Genomic DNA, 20,115 nt, shown 5'->3' with positions numbered 1-20,115 from the left:
ATTCATGACCAAAACCCAGGAGATCATGTATGGAAGGAGAACTGTCAAGGCATCCATTTAATGATCCCTTCTGCTGGGTGAGAGAGCCCTGATTCAGGACTCTCCCCATGTTTCTGCCTCCTCTCTGCCAGCCAGTTGGTTTGGACATAAAGCCAGGATGTCTCTTGACTGCAAATGTTATCAAGGCTTCTCTTCTGTCTTTCTATTCAGGAATGGCCTTGTTTACTAACCAGCTACTCTCTTTTACTGTTTCAATACATTATGTCCAATGCAAAGGACAAAAGGATCTACAGCTGGGGCAGTGGAGGCAGAAGGGTTTTGATGGGGGTAAGTTGTCTGGATCTGCAGGTGCGCTCATCCTCCTTTCCCTCTACATTCCTTATAATGCTGTCTTTCCACGGTAAGAGAAAGATCTCAACATATGCTTACCTTTAGCATTTCAGGTTGTAGTCCTTCTGGCTCTTCCAGCATCCCATGAAGTGTTCTGGGTGCACTTCTCAGCTGTATGTCATAACTTTTCAAAAAGACCCCAGAGCTGTGAGATCTTCTCCTCTGACTCTTCCTGGCTCTTTCCATGCTGATTTCCTTCAATAAAGGTGAAATTAAATAGGATTTGGTTGTGGGATTCTTTTCAATCCTTATGTGATTTTGGGTTCGCTACCCCCTGTACCCTTTAGTAACATCTTCTACATTTGGGATATGTCTGAGATGCGATGGTAAGGGTTGTTCCCTTCATGTTGTCCCCACATGGCATCTCCACTGTATAACTATAGCCTACACATTTGCCATTTAATATCCCATATACTCATACCTTGGCCTTTCTCACTTAATGAAGAGTTTCAGCTGTTCTCCACAGGTGCTTTCCTTGGTCCCTCACCCCAGATTCTGATGTTTCTTATCTTTAAAAATATACGAACTGCAGCACTTGCTTTCACTGATCAGCTTAGACAGACATTGTTGCATTCCATGGCCCACCTATAAACTAGTTTGCATTTTATAAATAGTAATTTAACAATTAGAACTGTGCTTTTAGAGATCATGTAAATTGTACTGTTAAATATCTCACAATGTAAGGATTTTTTTTTTCTGTACCTCAGCAATAGCTGGCAGAGCAGTCAGTCTTAGAAACAAAACATAGCAGGTGTAATTAATCATTAGACTGTTCAAAATAATAGCTTGTATTAGGAAAAAGGTGAGCATCACCTAAAATCAGCTGGTTTTGTTTTCTCATAATCCTGACAAATCAATGTAATTTACCACAAGGTAAACACAAAAGAAGAGTCTCTGTTTATTAATCTGGATCTATGCAATAAATCCTAATAAATAGAAGATGTAACCTGTTAAGAAAGATTATTTTTTTCTCAAACATGCCAGGACAAAAGGAGGCATACTTTTTTTCAGGTCTCCAAATATAATGGTATAGTGCAGAAAGATTTCTCCAGAATACTGTAGTCTATGAGCATCAGTAGTACTGTTTAGGAGATGAAGACTTAAACAAATTTGTGACTAAACCAAAAGAGCCTTTCCAAGAACAAGGGTCAGGAACTTTATGGAATTACTTTTCTCCTTTGCTAACATGCAGTGAATGGTAAAATTATTTCCTGTGTATTGTCCTATTTTTATGGCTGGTTGTGAATTGCTGCCCTAAATAATGAACTAAAAATATGAGTTCATTTCTGTACTGTATTATGAATGTGTTATTGTCACAGCATGTAATTACAATCATTCACAGCGTGAACATGAGGTCTGAATAGTAAATTGTCCTGAAAACTGTCTTCTCCTGTGAATTTATGAATTTCCAAACGTACCTCTCATAATGATTAATACCGTATTGCCATTTAACTCTCAGGTCATTCAGCAGAGCAGTCACCATACTTCAGAAGTCATGGAAGTGAAAAAGCACTTACTGCACAATGAAAATAAGATCTTATGACAATGTAATTAATGGATATTATCCCTTTATAGAATGAAGATGCAGACAATAAATATAAGAAATCATCAAAAAATCTTCTTCTGCTGCTGCTAAGAAGAAAATTAAAAAATGGGATTGTCAGGGTAAGGGAAAAAAATGTCTTTATAGTGTCATTTGGCACCATTTGTACTGGGAGGAACAGTTTTCCATAGACAGGGAGGAAACATCTACACAGCAAGGAAAGAATAAATACTGCATTAGCAAGACATTTTTGTGCTAGTAGTTGGAAGATCTGTACTTTGCAGCATTGAGCAATCAAGTTTTAAAGACAAATCTATTCCTATTAATCTATAATGATAATGTCTATCTCATAGAGAAAAATGTCCTGGGTGAACTTTGAGGCAGGAAATTTTCTGATTTTTCCCTTGAGCTACTGTACCGCAGTAGTGGCTTTCCTCAAAAGATATTCAGTAAAATGACTTACCTGAATTCTAACCTATATATGCTCTTGATATTTAAGAAGACAAAATCGGGCATTGCTACACTTTATCCAGTTTTCAGTGTTGAGTTAGTTTTCTGAAAAAAATACATTTTTTTCAAAACTCATTTTCTCCTTTTTAATCCTTCTCCCAAACTGCAGCATCTCTTTACAGTAACCCGTACAGAATCAAATATGTGATCACACAGAACAAGAAGAGCCATTTTGTATGAAAGCATTTCATACTTTTGTTAAAAAATGTTTTCATTGCTATGGAAAATTTCCAGCTGTCATTCTTTCAAAATTCAAAATTTCATTCCCAAAGCTCACCCCCTGCATACATACTTTATTTCCAATGTTTTATAATTTTAATGTAGATTTTTTTTAAGAGACTGAAACTTCTGTAAAGGAATGCAAGAAATATATTCATCTGTCTTCAAATTATACTATGAATATGTTGGTTTTAAGCAGAGATTTGTTATTATACACTGGTTTGTCTATAGGTCTAACAAGAATAACCTTACAGAGTGCTTGGACTGATGAACATAAATGACCTTTTCAAGACCTCTGGTATGTCTATATACTTGGGCCTTAGCCCTTGTTTATTCTGGAATAATTAATAACATTATTTAAAGCAACAAAGTAATATAGGTCAAGAAATCTGATTATATATTGCAGTTTACATGACTGAAAATTTGCATGATATTTACAAGAATCCAGTGTTATCAATTCCTCTGTAACTATTATCATCACCAAGCAAAAAAAAAATATGTCAATCTTTTAAGCGTAGGTTTCTTTTCTCCTTATGCCAGCATGGAGGGAGCAAGCAGCCCTGATACTAAAAAATCTAAAACAAAAAAAATATAATTATGTGCATAAAATTATTTTAATGCCTCACACGCAGTGATTTCAGTGGGAGTTAGGCATCGAACAGCCTTTGTGGGTCTACCCCACAAAGGGGTCTGGCATTAGTCTGGCAACCAATTTACTCTCTCAAGACCTCTTTTTTTGACATTTGACCTTTCTTCATTCAAGAAGAGAAAAAAATGAAGACCTTGTTCAATACACAAATTTTGAAGTACATTTTCTTTCTATGAACCAAGGGTCTTGGGTCCTTAATTGCTCTGAAAAACGTAGCACCTGAGTAATATTGTCTGACCCAGCTGTAAAAGCCACTGGAATAGCTGTACTTTTATTTTTAGCCTTCTTCAAAAGTTTGAAATGAAAATAATCACAGAATATATTAACTGAACTGTTTTAAACTTCAGAAACCTCTGGTTCAAATTAATTTAAAGATAAGACTTTAGTTGTTTCTCATTTTATCTGAACCAATTTGCCTAGAATTTATTTTAAGGATTTGTTTTGTTTTGTTTTGTTTTTTACTCCAATGCTTTGTCCATCATTCTCATCTGTGTATGCATGGTTATGTGTGCTAATTTTAGCTTTGTCTAGCATCTTCTATACTGAAAACATTTCTCTTAATCCATAATTCAAAGAGCACAAAGCCAGCAAATACTGAAGTAATTTTACATGCAACATACATGATTAATTATAGCTTATTTTCTCTACAACCTCATGGTATGAACAATGAGAATTTTTGTCACAAAGAAGAAGTTGCTACAGAGGTGTTCCATTTGGGTTGTTTTTCTTTGTTTGTTTTCCTAATTGATTTGAACAGAGATTAACTTTTCGGAATATAATGCCATCACATATCAAAGAAAAATTCAATAGCAGGTGCTAGGAGATTTCCTAGAATATCTGAAGTATCAGTACACAGTGAAACATTATAACTAAGACAGAAATTTTAAACAGAGGGGCTACATTTGACTTTGTCACAAGCCTTAAGCAGAGCAGGAATCAGGATGTCACTCAAGGCAACTGCCTTTGCCACAGTGTGCTCTCGCTTGGGCCACGGAGGAAGCAATCTCCTTTACTCCCACATCACTTTTCTGCTGCTTTTTCTCACCACTTGACTGAAGTGGTATGGAAGTCTTTCCTCAGTTTGCATTGGTGTCTGTTTTGTACTGACTTTCTGGTATTTCCTGGGTAAATAAAGAGGTTCAAAGAATAGTTTATACTGCCATCTCATTCTGAAATACCTGAATTACATCAGCGAGTGGATTAGCTTAGGATAACATGAAGTGAAAGTCAATTTATTTATAAAGTGTTGTAAAGAGTGAAATGATAGATCAGCACTCATTTTTTCTTTTCCTTTAATGAACTTCTAGATCAAAGACAAAGTCAATGTACCTCAAGTTCATAAACTATATAGACAGAAATTGCCAGATTCTGCTGCAAGTTGCTCTTAAGTTTGAGTAGTAACTTTTATCTTAGAGAATACTACGGATAGCAGAATAGTATTTGAAATACTTAAGGATACCAGAATCTTGTATTAACACAATGCTGTTCCAGATTCAATCTGTTTGCTTCTGTTAGTCACAGTGCATGTAATATTTATGTATCTTGTGTAGGAGATACTAAGCAACTATAAGGCATGAGAATCTGATTTCAGCTACACCATATCTGCAGGATCACCTGTAAAGTTTGCAGCAGAACTTGCTTCCCTGAGGGCCTGACCAAGTCTATCCAGCCCTATTCGAAAACAAGCCTCCTTTTTTCTAAAGTGAGAAATTCTGAGGGCTGAAATTCCCTGAGTGTGTCTGGCAGTGAAGGCATCATCAGAGAGGAAGGAGAATGAAAGAGGCTGGTATTCTTTGGGTAGAATAAACCAAGAAGACATACTTCAAAGTAGTCTCGGGAGAGAAGGGATGCAGGTGACAAGTGACACCCTTCTGATTGATACTGAATCTGTAAAATTCTCAACATCTTGTTATTATCTTTGTCTATTTTAAAATTACTACTGTAGAAAAGGAAACTGGATAGGAGAAAAAAGCCAAAGAGAATTAAGCTAAATCTTTAATAATCCTGTTTAGCTAGTTACTGCTTTTGTGAATTGCATCTGGTGCCTATAAAAGAAGGAAATTGGATTAGTCTTTTAAGGAAAGTCTTAAGAAGTGGTGTTCAATAGTTACTTAGATTTTTCTAAGCAATAATCAATAAAGATTTGCAGCTTGTGGAACTGTGTAACCTGTCTAAAATGTCTTTATACTTAATAGAAACCTTTCAAGAGTTGCTGCCTAAGAATGGATATATTCCTGTTGGAAATTGTGAAAGCTACTGTATATTCAGTTTTAGATGTGTTATATATGTTAGAGGATAAAATATAGCAATAAGCTATGGCAAGGAATGATTAGCAAATAAAGTAGTCAAAATAGATAAGAAAGTGTGTTTGTTTGTTTGTTTGTTTCATAAATATCTTGACACAAAGCATCTCACATTTTATTTTATCATTTACATAGTGTTTGCTGTATTGGCAAATGAGGAAATTTAACGTATACAAGATGTGACAACATAACTTCTAAAATCTGCTTTAGTACCTTAGGGAACAAAGCATACAATGTTTAATGGAGTGGGCAGTTTTAGAAATATTTTAGACAACATAATTTTACATATTATGGCTTTTTAAAATTAGTGGCCAACTTTTAAAATGTAAAACTGACTTTAAAATGTTAATATATATGTGACGCTGAATGGTGTACTTTCTAGTATTAGAAAAAAAATTCAATCAATAATTTTAGTATCTGGATGGTCATTTAGAAAGCAAAGAGTGTCACCTATATAGAAGAAGCAAAGTTTTGTTATTCTATTTTTAATTTGCAATCTGTTATTGATGAGATTGATGACCCCTCATCCAAAAGCCGTACAAATCTATTCTTAGCTCAGAAGCTGACATTGATAGCGTTTGAATAAAACTTCAGGTTTTAATAACTATTGGAGATTAAGGTTTTTGTTTCTTTGTTGTTTTTTAATAGGGGGCCTTATTCTATTTCAGTAAAATTCCAACTTTCTGTCTATATGTCTCTTTATACCTGGAGAAAACACTCCAGATATAGTGTTTACGCTTCCCCATCTGTAAATGAGATATGATAGCACACATGTTGTGAAGAGATGTAGTTGTTTTGGACATTTGTTGTTAGTGTTGTTAGAGATGTGTTGTTTTGAACATTTCATTGGTCTTGCAAAATTTAGTGCACAAAGTTTATTACTTTTATTACTAACTTGGGAACAGACTTATTATTTAGCTTTGTGCTTTATACATCCTATGCCACATGTGAAGAGCCTCATGAAAAAACACAAGAGATATTGAAAAGCAGAAGTTTCTGTCAACTTTAATAGGAAATAGAGACATGAGGCTTCTTCAGAATTATTAGTATTTTTTCCCTTCTAGAAAAAGATCAGTTTTAAAATTCTGAAAATCCTCTCATTCAATTCAAAACTATTTTGTGTGAAGTAGCTGTTTATTTACAGTATTTCTCCACAGCAAATATGGAAATAATGAGAAATACTCCCATTTCTAATTAATCTGATAAGGTTTGTGAATCTTATTCTGTTTAATTGTTTTGTTCTTTTGATAATTAATTTGACTGATAATTAATTTAATTTGTAATTAATTTGTAAGAGTGACTTACAATGTCTACATAATGCCATTGCGTATAGTTATTGAAGATATGAACTCCATTATGTGATATCAATATTTTAAATATTTTGTTACTGCCGCTTATTGGCATAATAAGTACCATAAGAACATAACAAAACAATCTGATAAGGTTTGTGAATCTTATTCTGTTTAATTGTTTTGTTCTTTTGATAATTAATTTGACTGATAATTAATTTAATTTGTAATTAATTTGTAAGAGTGACTTACAATGTCTACATAATGCCATTGCGTATAGTTATTGAAGATATGAACTCCATTATGTGATATCAATATTTTAAATATTTTGTTACTGCCGCTTATTGGCATAATAAGTACCATAAGAACATAACAAAACTGTGGTAGTATTATTTTGAACAGTGCCTGTACTAATTTTAGATTCAACCTGTACATCTGAAAAGAATTGTCCAAAAAAAATTAAGGCAGCTTAGTAGAAAAGTATAAACTACCATTTCAAAAAAAAAAGAAAAAGAAAGACAGACAGACAGACAGAGACAGAAAGAGTAAATTGCATTAAATGAGTTAAAAGTAAAATATTGAAAATAAAAAGGCAGCTAATATTTAATCCTAAAAAATGGAGAAGTGAATTTAAAGAAAAATTCTAGCTTGTCATTTCTGAATGGCCAGCTTACCTATCTGTGTTTATAACACTGAAGTCAGACAAATGCTAAAAGATGCCTCCTGAGATCCCAGCAGATGTGATTTAAACACATTAGTTTTATTTGTTTTATAGAATTTAACTTTTTTGTAGTGCTCATTGATTTGCTTTTTGTTTTTAATAAAATCATGGATTTAATGAGCAATCAGGGTAGAAGAAATGGACTAAAATTTTAAGAATATAAAAAAGGGTATTGAAACAGTTTGGAAATGATTTTAATACAGTATTTAATATTATTATGCAAAAACTTAATTAGAAAAATCTATTTAAATTGGCTTGAAAACAAGCTAAAAGATGATGAAAAAAGACTAATTACAATAGAGGAAAACATCTGCAAAAGTAATCCAAAAATGCAAAGTTATTAGAAAGAAGAAACTCAGAAACCAGAAATACTAACAGAAGATTTGAGACGGCACTGGGCAACAAACTAGTATGATAATATAATGCCTATTTTGAGTTTCAGATTTGACAGCTGGTATTATTTATGACAATTATTCTCCAGAAAGCTATTTGAAGACTTAATATAAAGTTTTTGTTTGTTTAATATTATCAGAAGAGCGGGATCTTAGGAAACAATAAAACAATAGAAAAATAAAAAAAAAGTTTTACCTGCTAGTTTTGCTGTTGAAGTACTAAAGATACTTTAAAAAGGCGAGGATAAAAAAGGTATGATGACTGTTTAAAACAATCAGAAGGATTATTTAACACTGGATCTACAATGATCTTCAAGGATCTACAATGTAGAGGAAGGGGATGAAGCTAAGTATAGGCCAAAGGTCTTGAAAACCTTCTTAGCTCAGAGGGCATTACTAGGCTATGGAATTTCTTCTGGAGAAAAGTGTTTAAATCTCATGTCTTCAATTTATAAAATTAAGATAAGTGCAAAGTAAAGATTCCTAATAGTTATGAATAAATTAATAGTTTTTTACAAGTGTTTTCAAAGATAGAGGCTTGAATTTCATGTTTGTAAAAAATGTGAACATATTCCCTGACTTTAGGGCATTAGTGTAAAACAACTATAGGGTTTGGGTTTTTTTTCCAATTTTTATATTGTTTGAATGTATGTAAAAGCATAGCAGTAACAGCAGAAAAAAAGAAACTACATTTGAGAATGTATCAGCTAGAAACCTACTCTCCCATAATGGCAAATTTAATAAAATCCATACGTACATAGCCATTTATATTGCAGGGGTTTTGCTGTTTTTTCTCTTTTCTGTTTCTTTTTTTGAAGAAGGGAACATTGTTTCTTCAGCTGAGTGAAATCCTACAGGAATTTAATGGAATAAGCATGGCTTCAGTTACTGATATAATACGGTAACAGTAGACTGTAATCATATTATCAGGTCAGTACAAGACACATTTTTCCCCTTCCACAGCGAATACTAGAAACTAACTGCTGCAATAAATCACCTTTTCTCAGTGTAGCAAAACCAATATGTATGAGGTCAAATGTATCATAGCAAATTCCACTAAAAAATACTAGTTTACTCGTGAGATATGACCATTGTATACTTTACCAACTCCAGTCCAACTTCATTCCCTTTGTCTTTATAAAAAGTAAGCATCTGATGAAGATCTTAAGAAATTTTTTGATACAAAATTTTCTTATTGTTCACTTTCTCCTTAATATCCCCTTACAGTTACAATCTGCATGTTGGAAGCAATTTAAACTAGTAGCATGGCCCGAGATGGGACATGTCCAAGGGCAGAAGGCAGGTTAACAATTTGCTGTTTGCCTTATAGGGAAGAGATGCACAACAACCATTGCCAGTGGTCACTGTGGGTAGGATAAGTCATGGCGCGCTCAACGGCAACAAGACAGATCAGACCAAACAGGCAGTGCAGTTTTCAATGGACAGTCTTTCTATTTCACCTGTTTTCTTTGTAAGGCTTCAGAGTGTCCTTAGATAACATGAGTGGCTTTCACCTGCAGTTGGGAGGATTAAGACATACAGGAGAATTAAGGTCACCTAACTGAAGCCATTTAGAGTTAGATCAAACCAGTTAACTAGACTGACTCTATTTGGAGATACTTGTCTTTGTGGACTACTAAGAGTGCCTGCACATCTAGCTTACATGAGTTTAGGCCAATTTAGGCAGCTAAATTTAGACAAATGTCATCTAACCTGAGCTATTTTATCTAAACAAAAAAAGATTTATTTTATTTTATTTTTTTTTGTAGAAATGCATGAATGGAAGATACAAGGTAATCATCAAACATAAAAATATTCTGTTACCAGCATATAGTCCTCTGTGACTAAGTATTCAGCTGGGAAAACATGAACTCTCCATTTTATTGTTATATTATATTTTAATCATCTTACACTTAAGAGAATGGCTATCTTCCTATGGGATAGATTTGAAAAAGCCTGATAACTTTGTATGGGATTTTCAAATATACTTAGTCTTAGCCTTTGCCTTACTGAGAAAAGTTGGGTCTATGAAGACTATTCTTTTGCAAATCATATTCTCCACTTATATTTTCAGTTCACACAGCATAGGAAAGTGAATAGTTCAAGCAAATCTTGTTAAAACGCACTTATTTTGCTTATGATACATTACTTTGGATTTGTGAGAAAAACATTGAAGAGACAATTATAAAACTTACTTCTAGCAGTCTGATTAGAGTAAATGCATGCAATCTGAAAGGTGTGAGTCATTTAAACATTGTTTCTCTACCTAATTAGTTAATATTTCCCTTTGCAGCAAATAAGCAAGTATGTAGCAGCACCCTAGGTAACAGCAAGTTACGTAGTTGGGAGAGCTGGAATTAAATTATTAAAACCGAAACAAAACAAAACAAAAAACATCAAAAAGCAATCAAATACACTGAAAAACATATCGTCTTTGTGCAAAGAAAGTGTTATCTGTTTCACTTCACTGTGATAAATACAAAGACCACTACAAGGCAGCTCCACTTGATGCAGACAAACTGATGGTCATAATAGAGTCATCAGTAGTTAAATACTCGATTGGTGGCTAGTGACTTAATGTACCTCTCAGAAAACTGAATCTGTGTTGCCGTGCTCTCGCTCGGTCCCATGGCGCCACCAGGGGAGCACTGCAGCCTCCTCTACTGCAGGGCCGCAAGCACAGACCTCAATGTGAGAGATGCTAAAATGGCGTTTATTGTGAGCTGCGTTCAAGCTTACATACAGTTGCATTTCGTTTCCACCCCTAGGCTGCGCGTCACACCGCGTGATCTTCCGCTATGCCTACTCTACCGCTTCTCATGCAAATATCTTTGTCTACGCAGTTTCCCAAGATCCTCCACAATCTGAAGTATGAATTTAAATCTTACAAACACATGTCATCTCTAAAACAAAATGATAGTTCGTATCTAAGATCTCCTCAAGTACTGAATAGTTCTTGTTTTCTGTGGGGTATTAGAATTCTTTTGAGTATAAAAAAATATGACCATGGGGTACAATATATTACCAAAGTAGTCTCCCCACCTTTACCCCAGGTTCTACAAACATAAATCTCTGTTGTTGTTGTCGTTGTTGTTGTTAACAAGATTTCTCTGTATGTGCATCTCCTGTATTCTTGTTGAAGAATTTACCTCTAAGAAGTTTTATCCTCCAGACTATATTTTCTAGTTGATGCTAACTGAATCATGTTGGCTATACCTAAATCATATGCTGAATGAGAGCTAGTGTTTGAACAGTGCACTCTTCAGTGCAAAGTATAAAACTTGCCTGAGGTTTATTTGCAAGAAATAATATAAAAGTGTGTGATCAGAAAATGTTATGTGAATAACATACATTATCTAGTGACGATAATTAATTCTGAATGTTTTGAGGTATGTCAATATTTTTACTTTTATTTGTTTTTTCCACTGGTATTTGTATAGAGAAAAGCTTTTTAAAAATGCATGAATAAATACAGAAAACCAGTTTTAGCCTGACAGCCAAAAATTTGACTGATCAGAAGATAAAATTGGCATCAAACAGATTTTTTTTTCAGTGAAGGTTAAGTAATAACTAAAACAAACTTAGTTTGGACACTGTAGAGTGAAATGGACTGAGAGTAAGAGAAACAATAAGGAAGTGGTGCCCTTGGACAGAAGGCCTATTGCTGGATATTGATTGGATTTATGAGGTCCACCTTTAAATATCTCTCAGGAAGTAAACCAGAATGCAACGTAATACAGGTTTATATCCATGCAACCTATAAAAATTAGTAACTCCTGTACAGAGAATCCCATATGGACCCCATGGCTCTACTTTACCTTCAGGTAGAGGAAGAAGGTTTTCATGTGATGTTGTAAACTGAAAAATCAGCAACATGAGGACAGACTACTGCTCTATATGTCATCATCACTGAGCATTCACGATATCTGGGAGCCATTCTAGAGCTAGGAAGCCATTATGAACAGGTTAAAAAAAGGCAAGTAGAAACTAGACCTGCACAAAATTCAGAATGTGTTGACTGGAAAAGCAAACATCTTGAAGATGTCTATGGTATTATTCAAATTAAGTATATTTGTTTAACAAAGCAAACCATAACTTTGAGACTCTTAGAATTACCAATTATTTCTATATACTTCAGTCCTGAGTCCAACTTCCATACATTTCAGGTATTAAATATATTTTCCACATTTATGCCTAGATGGGATGATGTACTTACTGGATCAGACTATTGCTTAGCTATCATGCTCCATTCGGATGAAGTTTCTCAGCAGTTTAGATGAACCTTGTGCGGATGCCATCATCTCTAGAATGGTCCCTATATTTTTTTCATGATGATTGATACTAAAAATGTTACTCAGAAGGTTGGGATTCTTTGGAAAAATCATTAATAGGAGTTATTAACCATATGCTTATATTTAAAATTGATGTTCGTATAGCATAAAGCTCTTTCTGATGGAAAATCCTTAAATTTCTTTTTGTTTTATTTGCCTAAATGACCAGACTGAAAAGGATGCAGCCCAAATCATGAGGCAAGGCTGCCTGGTGACTCTTGCTGAAATTGTATTCACTATTCATTTGTTCTTGAAATCTATTAATGTAATGTATAAAAGCAAGGAAAGTAGTTTTATTATTTAACCTTTAAATAGCATGTATATCATATATCACTTTTTTTTTTTTTTTTTGAAGGCAGGTTGGATAACTGTGAATGTTCTGATACCTTTTTTTTTTTCGTATCCTAAAATATTTTATACTTGGTGAGAAATTTTGAGCATATCATGCCTAGTTGTAGCAAGATAACTTCAAAATTTAAAACCTAAAAACTCTCCTAGCTCTGGAGACTTTTTTGTGGCACACAGGGAGATTACAAATTGAATGTCTATTTTCAAATATGGCTATTACAAAATGTAATGTTTCATAAATGGCAGTAGATATAGTTGACACTTTTGACATAACTTACATACATCCCAGACTGGTGTTGACAGAAATGTACTTGCAGTTTCTTATTCTTTAAGACCACTCTTCTGTTTTAATGTGGATCAGTAGAATTTTTTGTGGCTCTCAGTGTGGTACAAGTACAGTGTGGTATGAGCACTCAATTAAAGACAATAAAATAAGAAAGCGTGGTTCCATCTGCCCAGCTGAATGATCAATAAACTCTTGAGCAGTCTCTTATCTCCTATGAGAAGTACATCTTGGGGAAAAATCTATTCTATTGGGACAAGCTGTAGTGATGTTTCCATTCAGTCCCTTGCAAATTCCATCTACTGCAGTTCATTTTGTTTACATATTTCATTTGACTCAGAAAGATCTGAAGAGCCAATTTTTCAAACAATTAATAGTTTCATTAATCACCCACTAGTATTCCCAAATGCTTTGAGATTTAAATAGTTTTCAAGAATTAAAATCATTAAATCTTCATGTTAGATGGCTTTGGCTCATTTTTTGCTTGGAAGAAATCGTGTTAGAAATTTTGGCAGCTCGTGTAGAGTTTCTCGCAGTGTTGTCACAGGGTAGTCTAATAAGTCAACATCTGAAAGAATTTTTCACTTTGCAAAATCAATTACTGTTATTTAACTCAGGTTTTACACATAATCTGTGAAAACTTGAGGTGGGAATGATATGAGGGAAGCTCAGTCATCCTAAAGTTGGATATCTAAGCTGTATCTGTATTAGGAAATTATAAATAGTGCACTGCAATGAAGTTGTCTGTGGGGTTAAAATGGTACAGTGATCCTTGGCATGGTCTTGTTCTGGGCAAACCACAACTCTTTTGAACAACTCCCAGGTCTGGCTTTGGATTTAGCACAAGTCAAGGACACTTCCAAAGAATCAATCTGGGTATAAGCTTCAATTTCGGAGAATAAGAGAGGTCAATAATACAGACATGACCCACCTGTGCTGGTTTGTCTCAAGTGCTAGAGAATGGTCCAGGGCTCAATTTAATTTACTAGTACAGCTGTAGTCTGGTGTGGCCTAAGAATGTGGGTTCACCCTTCAGTCAAGGGAGAGTGCTATTAATTCCCCACCACTCCCACCAACGCCTATCTCTAGATAGAAGAAAACACCTTCTGAAAATATCTATTTCTCTTCATTGAAGGGAACCTAAATAACTAGATTTCAAAAATACCTGGCTTTCAGATGGCTACAGTTTGTCAACCACATCCTTATTGGTCCTAAAGAACTGAAATGGGAGTTTAGTGGAATTTGTCAGAGGAAGAGCTATCTGTGTGCATACATAAAAGAGAAGTTTAAAGATCCTTTTAGGTTCCATTACTCTATTGCTTCTGATGAATAACTTTGCTGCTTCATATTTCAATTTGCCTGTCTCCAAAACAGATGCAAGCTCTTCTTACCTTTATGGTTTATTTTCCTCATAAAAGACAGTTGCAGTAATGGCACCAAAAAGTCCTGGATATGGTTTCTCCAGTACAAAAACAGGCAGCGTTTGGAATATCTGAGTCAAAATCTGTGATTTGCCTTTTTTGGATTCCATTCCATTGTTTCTTTCATGTTTCACATAAACACTGTTTCTGATATAAGTAGGCTTTGTTATGAACAGGTTAGGTTATTTGCAACAGGCTATGGAGAAGAACTGTGATGCCATAGCTCCTTTTTTCATTTGTCATCCTTTGTAGTGTCTGTGCACTCCAGTCATGGTGCAGAACAAGGACAAAGGAAAAAGGGAAAAATATCTCCCTCTGCCCCAAAGAGATTACTAGTTTATCACGAAACATGAGAAGGAAGAGTACAAATCCCAGAAGGTTTAAAATATTAATCCTCATTGGCCATAATCTCAGCATACCAGCAGCATGACTCTTTTCAGGTCTTGTCATAGAAAAGGAAAGTATTTAGAAGGGTTTGGAGAAGGACTGTGGAAACAGCTTTACAGATGTCCGTGAGAAGTGAGACAGTATGAGAGAAAGGAGATTCTTCATAAAACTAATGAACAAGGAATGTCAGTCAGAGACAAGAATCTTACCTTCATATCGTAGAATGGCGATAACCTGTGAAGGATTTCAGCACTGAAAAGCAGGTCATGTTTGCTGTGATAAGGAACCAAGAGAGGTGCACAAAGAAACCATCCAAACATCAGGGAAGCTGATATTTTCAGCAATATTCTGCATAGTCATGTATTGACAGGATCACATTACTCAAGGCCAGAAAAAGGCAGCTGTAGTAATTGTGATGTGAAATGGTAACATCAGGTTCAAAGTTTTAGCTGTTTGAACAGATAGAAGAGTCTGTATCTTAGAGATGTTCTTCACAAACTGAGGCATAGCTTTGACACAGAACATCAGTCTGCAGCCCCCACTAGAATGACTGTTAATATTGTCAAAGTAGGCATGTGAATAGTGGCAAAACACAACATTCTTCAGTTCAAGAAAAAATTAAACAAAAATTTTCAGGTAGTAGATGCAGAACGTCCAACAGCCACTAACAGTAACTTTGGCCTTTTCATATGACTCAAATGTAAAACTCTTCCAGCAAATATTGATGATACTGTTTGGCCTATAGCTCATCTACCTTCATTAATACAGAGCTAGTCTATAAAGCTATCATCTTCTTGCACTTCTTCCTTGTACTTCCTACCAACTTTGTTTCATATGGAGTAAGAAATAACCAGTTTTTAAATGATGGCAACTTTGTTCCAAGGGCCTTTTAAAAGCCTGCCTTCAAAAAATCAGCTCTCCCTGACATTTTGTCCAAACTTCATACTCCTCATCTCTTCATGTTTTTTAGACTTCTTTCATGCTTTTTCCTATTCTTTTCCAACCTTTTCCCTTTTTCTTTTCTACTTCTATTTCTAGGGTCCCAGTACAGTCATGTCAACCTATTTTTAATGTTTATATCCTCACAATCACCGTTAATATATCTATCATCTGCCTCATTTCACTCTTCTTTTCAACTCTTTCTCACTCATATTTCAGTTACTTATTCCAATGCCTAGTCCCAATGTATACCTTTTGTTCTCTTGTAGCTTACCAGCAACAGATACCATAAGTATCTATGTAAATATCTACGAGTGCATAAGTACTTTGCTGTGATACTAAGTGTGAAACTATCTTTCTCGGTTTAAAAATGATGTTACAGAATGAAATTCTAACAATCATCTCATTCCAAGTGAATCAGAGAGGTGTCTACTGTCGGCACCATTTTCAGTTCATTTGTGAGACAGCTGTGTGCTTCTGTGTGTGTTGGGAAGAACTGAGATGAATCACCAGCTTTTTATGAAAGTGTTGTATGTAAACTTATCTTTTTATACACATAAAAGGCTTATGGTTCTTACATCTTCTAGGAAAATAACTAAAACACATTAATTACAATTTTAGTATGTATAAATTAATACATTTTATCATCTGAGATTAAAAATAGCTTTCATACAGAAATAAACACTGGAGTCTTGATAAAAGAATTGGGTCTTCAGAAGGAGGGGACAGAGTTTTCATGGACAAGAAATTTGAAAGATTTCTAAGCATAGGAATAGACATGGCAAAACAGCAGTATGCGAAGGAAAGCAGAAGATCAGAGAGAGGCTAGAAAAGAAAATAAATGAATGGGGGGGAAAATCGGAAGCAGGAAATGTGAACTGCAATTTGTGCTGAAAGGAAATCAAGTAGAGACTAACTAATGAGTGTAAGACAGGGAAGAAATCAGGGTACAGTCGTTTTTCTAGTGCAGTGGCATAGTTATGAGCACACAGGCAAAAGGGATGTACTCAGTTTAATATAGGCAATAGAGAATTTACCTAAATCTCCCTACCTATCCTGGATCGCAAAGTAAGAGAATTTTCCCATGTTTTTATTTACACTATATGTCTGTGAGACCCAATGTGGAATCTACATAACTGTAGATTCATAGTTTATAATTATTTAATAAAGAAGCTATAACCACAGAATTTTTAAACAGTGATTTTTTGTATCATTCATAGGTAAAATTTTTTAATTGTCTCTAATGTTAATGTACACTTCTTGCACTAATGCAGTACATTTACAGCAACAAAAAGCTTTATGTACGTCACACAGACATACTTACACACCCGAAAGACAAAGTAATGACTTTCAAGGTTAAAAATCCAAACTGCAGTCAGTGCGAAATAACACCTAAAGCATTCTAGATCCTTATTCCTTCCCAAGTAAAAGGATATGTAGTAAAAGGCCACATTATATACATACAGATGCTCTTAATCTTATGCTAAAGTATGAATGCACAAATAGTTTCTTGGTTCACATTTTTGAGTTTTGGACTATAAGTATGACATAAAAATTGAGTGGTTGTGCCTGAAATGAACTCATTTAATTTCATTTGATTTTCATGCTTTGGTGAGAATGTTGCAAAAACGGATTTGTGCAGATACCCTTATCTTCCTTCTAATATTTTTCTGAAATGATTTTGTTGTTCACAGAAAATCAGATTTAGGTCTGGGTCAGCAAACACAGTACATTTTTTTCCAAGTATAGCTGATTCATTTCCAAACTGCTAAAACTGGAGGGGTTGACAGCTTTGAAATGTATCTTCATCCCTCATGGTCTATAACTGTTTCTATAACTTCTGGTTTTGATTCCCAGGAGTGTCAAGAAGTTATTTCAAATGATTCAAAAATGTTAGAAAAAGAGTGACTAGGCATATGCATCTCAGTTCCTTCAGGGTGAGACACTGCAAAGCAGCTGTAATTAGTGGCAGTAGGAGTAAACAGCTATTAAAACAAGCAATTATGTTCAATTCTTACACTCCTGTCCAGCTGAAAATTTTCAAATGCCAATCCAGCGGGTAGCATGGAGGAATACGTATCAAAAGGAAACTGCACTTTAACAAAAGTTGGGAAAATCCAGATTATACATGTCACTGTATAACAGAATTCTCAGCACACTATTCAATATTCAGTATGATACGTCTGATTAGCTGTGGTCTGTGCTCAGCTGTATCCAATTACAAGTTATGTCACTCATCCTATACAAATCTGATGCTCTCAGTATTTATTACTGTAAAGTACTGACACCAAAAATGTGGTATCATAAAACTAAAATTATGGGAAAATCAGTGCTAAAGAACTGAATCGTATTTTGAGCTTTCAGTTATGACATGTTATTTACTTTATTTTAGAACTGATCCTGCCATTTTTCTACCATCCAGGAGATATGTGAACAGAAGCAATATTGTACATAATATTAAACTTCCAAACCAGTATTCAGAAAGGCTTCCCAACACTCTTATTTTCAAAGTGTAATTTTTGTCAGATGTAGTCCAAAACCAGACACTTCTGTGAACAGACTGCTTGCATCCTGAAGGAAAGAAAGATTCAGTGGTGTTTGGTGAGGAAATCCCTTTCGTAATGTTAGCCTTGTCAGCTTTCAGAGAAACAGATGACAAGGAAGTGACAGTAGCTCATTGGCAAACTAGCTCTTATGGTTAGAGACTGCTTAGGTGATCCTTGTCCTCTCCCACTGAACAGTCTCAGGATTTTGAGTGATTGTTCTTTTCTCCAAGACTGCTGTTCATACAAGGTGTTACAAATCTGTTCATCTCTAGGTGTGATGGCTAGGTGTAGGGATAGATAGAGTTAAGAAGCGTGACTGAGCTTCAATGTCTGCAGTACGTCAAGATTGCACCACTCCTGACACTGGAACTGCTGTTTCATTACTTGGTCTCTGCAAAGGGCTAAGCTCAGGGGAAAGCTGGGAATGATCAGTGGAACTGGAACAACATTGCATAGAGAAATCCGTAAGAAAAAATAGCAGGTTTGAAGGTTTGTGCTTAGCTCTGATTAACCAAGCTAGCAAATCTGGACTTTTATTTGCTACTGGAAACATGAGAAAAGGCTGCTGACTAATAGCAATTTCTCCATCTACAGATAACTAAGAAATTATTTCTTCTAAACGCAGACCAGGTTACTGTCACACATCTTCATCATTCTGGATTACTACGTTGCATTTCATCTGGGGCTATATTTTATTTAATTTAATCAGAAGCTTCAGTGAACTGCAGTAAAGAAACTTAATAGTCACTTAACTTGTTGAATATTTTCATAGTTAACTTTAAGATCACTTTATTTATAAGCCACGTCCTAAAAAAATTCAAGAGGTTTAAAACTGAAATATTAATATTAGGAGTTTAAAATATTAATTGTAGATAATATTTTCTTATCAGCAATATATATATGGTTACTTGAGTTTCAGAGGCATTTGATAAAAACCTTTTAGTCATGGTAATATATAATTCAATATTATCACTAAATAAGCTTGAAGCAATATTCAACATTCTCTGCTAAATATAGTGAAGTCTAACATGCAGATTTACAATACTCTTTTGCTTTATGTTTACATGAAATAGCCTTCTATCTTACTGATGGATGGTATAAAGTAAACAATGTCATCTTCATATTTCCTTGTGGTTGTGCTGTATAAATAGCTCAGCTTTTATACAATATATGTGGCTTTATTCCTAAATAGAATTTCATGAACTGTACACTATTTAACATTGTACTTAAAGAACATAGAATTTGGTGCGCTATTTATTTCATATGGTTTGGGGGATCTTTTAAAGTGTTAGCTTTCCTCCTGAGATTTTAGTATCCACATTTAGGTTTAATTATCTATATAGGAAAAAGAATCATTATTTTTATTAACTGCATAAATAGAACATTCAATACATTAACCATCAGAAAAATTCAATTTAAAGGAACAAAGCATACTTGATCAAGAAGAATGTGTTTGGTCACAGTGGGTGATTCTTTTCTTCTCTTTTTTTTTTGGGGGGGGGGGGAGAGGGGTGGGGGAGAGGTGCTGGATTAAAGCAAAAATCTAACATCTTTATTTATTTCCAGAAAAACAGGAAAGGACAGCAGAGGCTTCTTCTCAGCATACAAGTGATGTTTCTTTCCTGCTGCCAGAGTAGAATTTTTCATCCAGCTTTTGTAGCCCTGAACAACCCTGGTTAAGGGGTAGTATTTTTAATAAGATAACACAGCTCTAATATGGATACATTCTACTGATATACGTTAGTAGATGAGTGCCTTATGTAAATACCCCATTTTCACCTCTTCTTCCAGGAAGAAGCTATGCCAAGAAAAAAACAAGCACCTTTTATTTTAAAGTAATCGTA

The sequence above is a fragment of the Apteryx mantelli genome, chromosome 2, assembly GCF_036417845.1.
Source record: "Apteryx mantelli isolate bAptMan1 chromosome 2, bAptMan1.hap1, whole genome shotgun sequence".
Lineage (NCBI taxonomy): Eukaryota > Metazoa > Chordata > Aves > Apterygiformes > Apterygidae > Apteryx > Apteryx mantelli.
Note: the sequence above shows the minus strand (reverse complement) of the source record.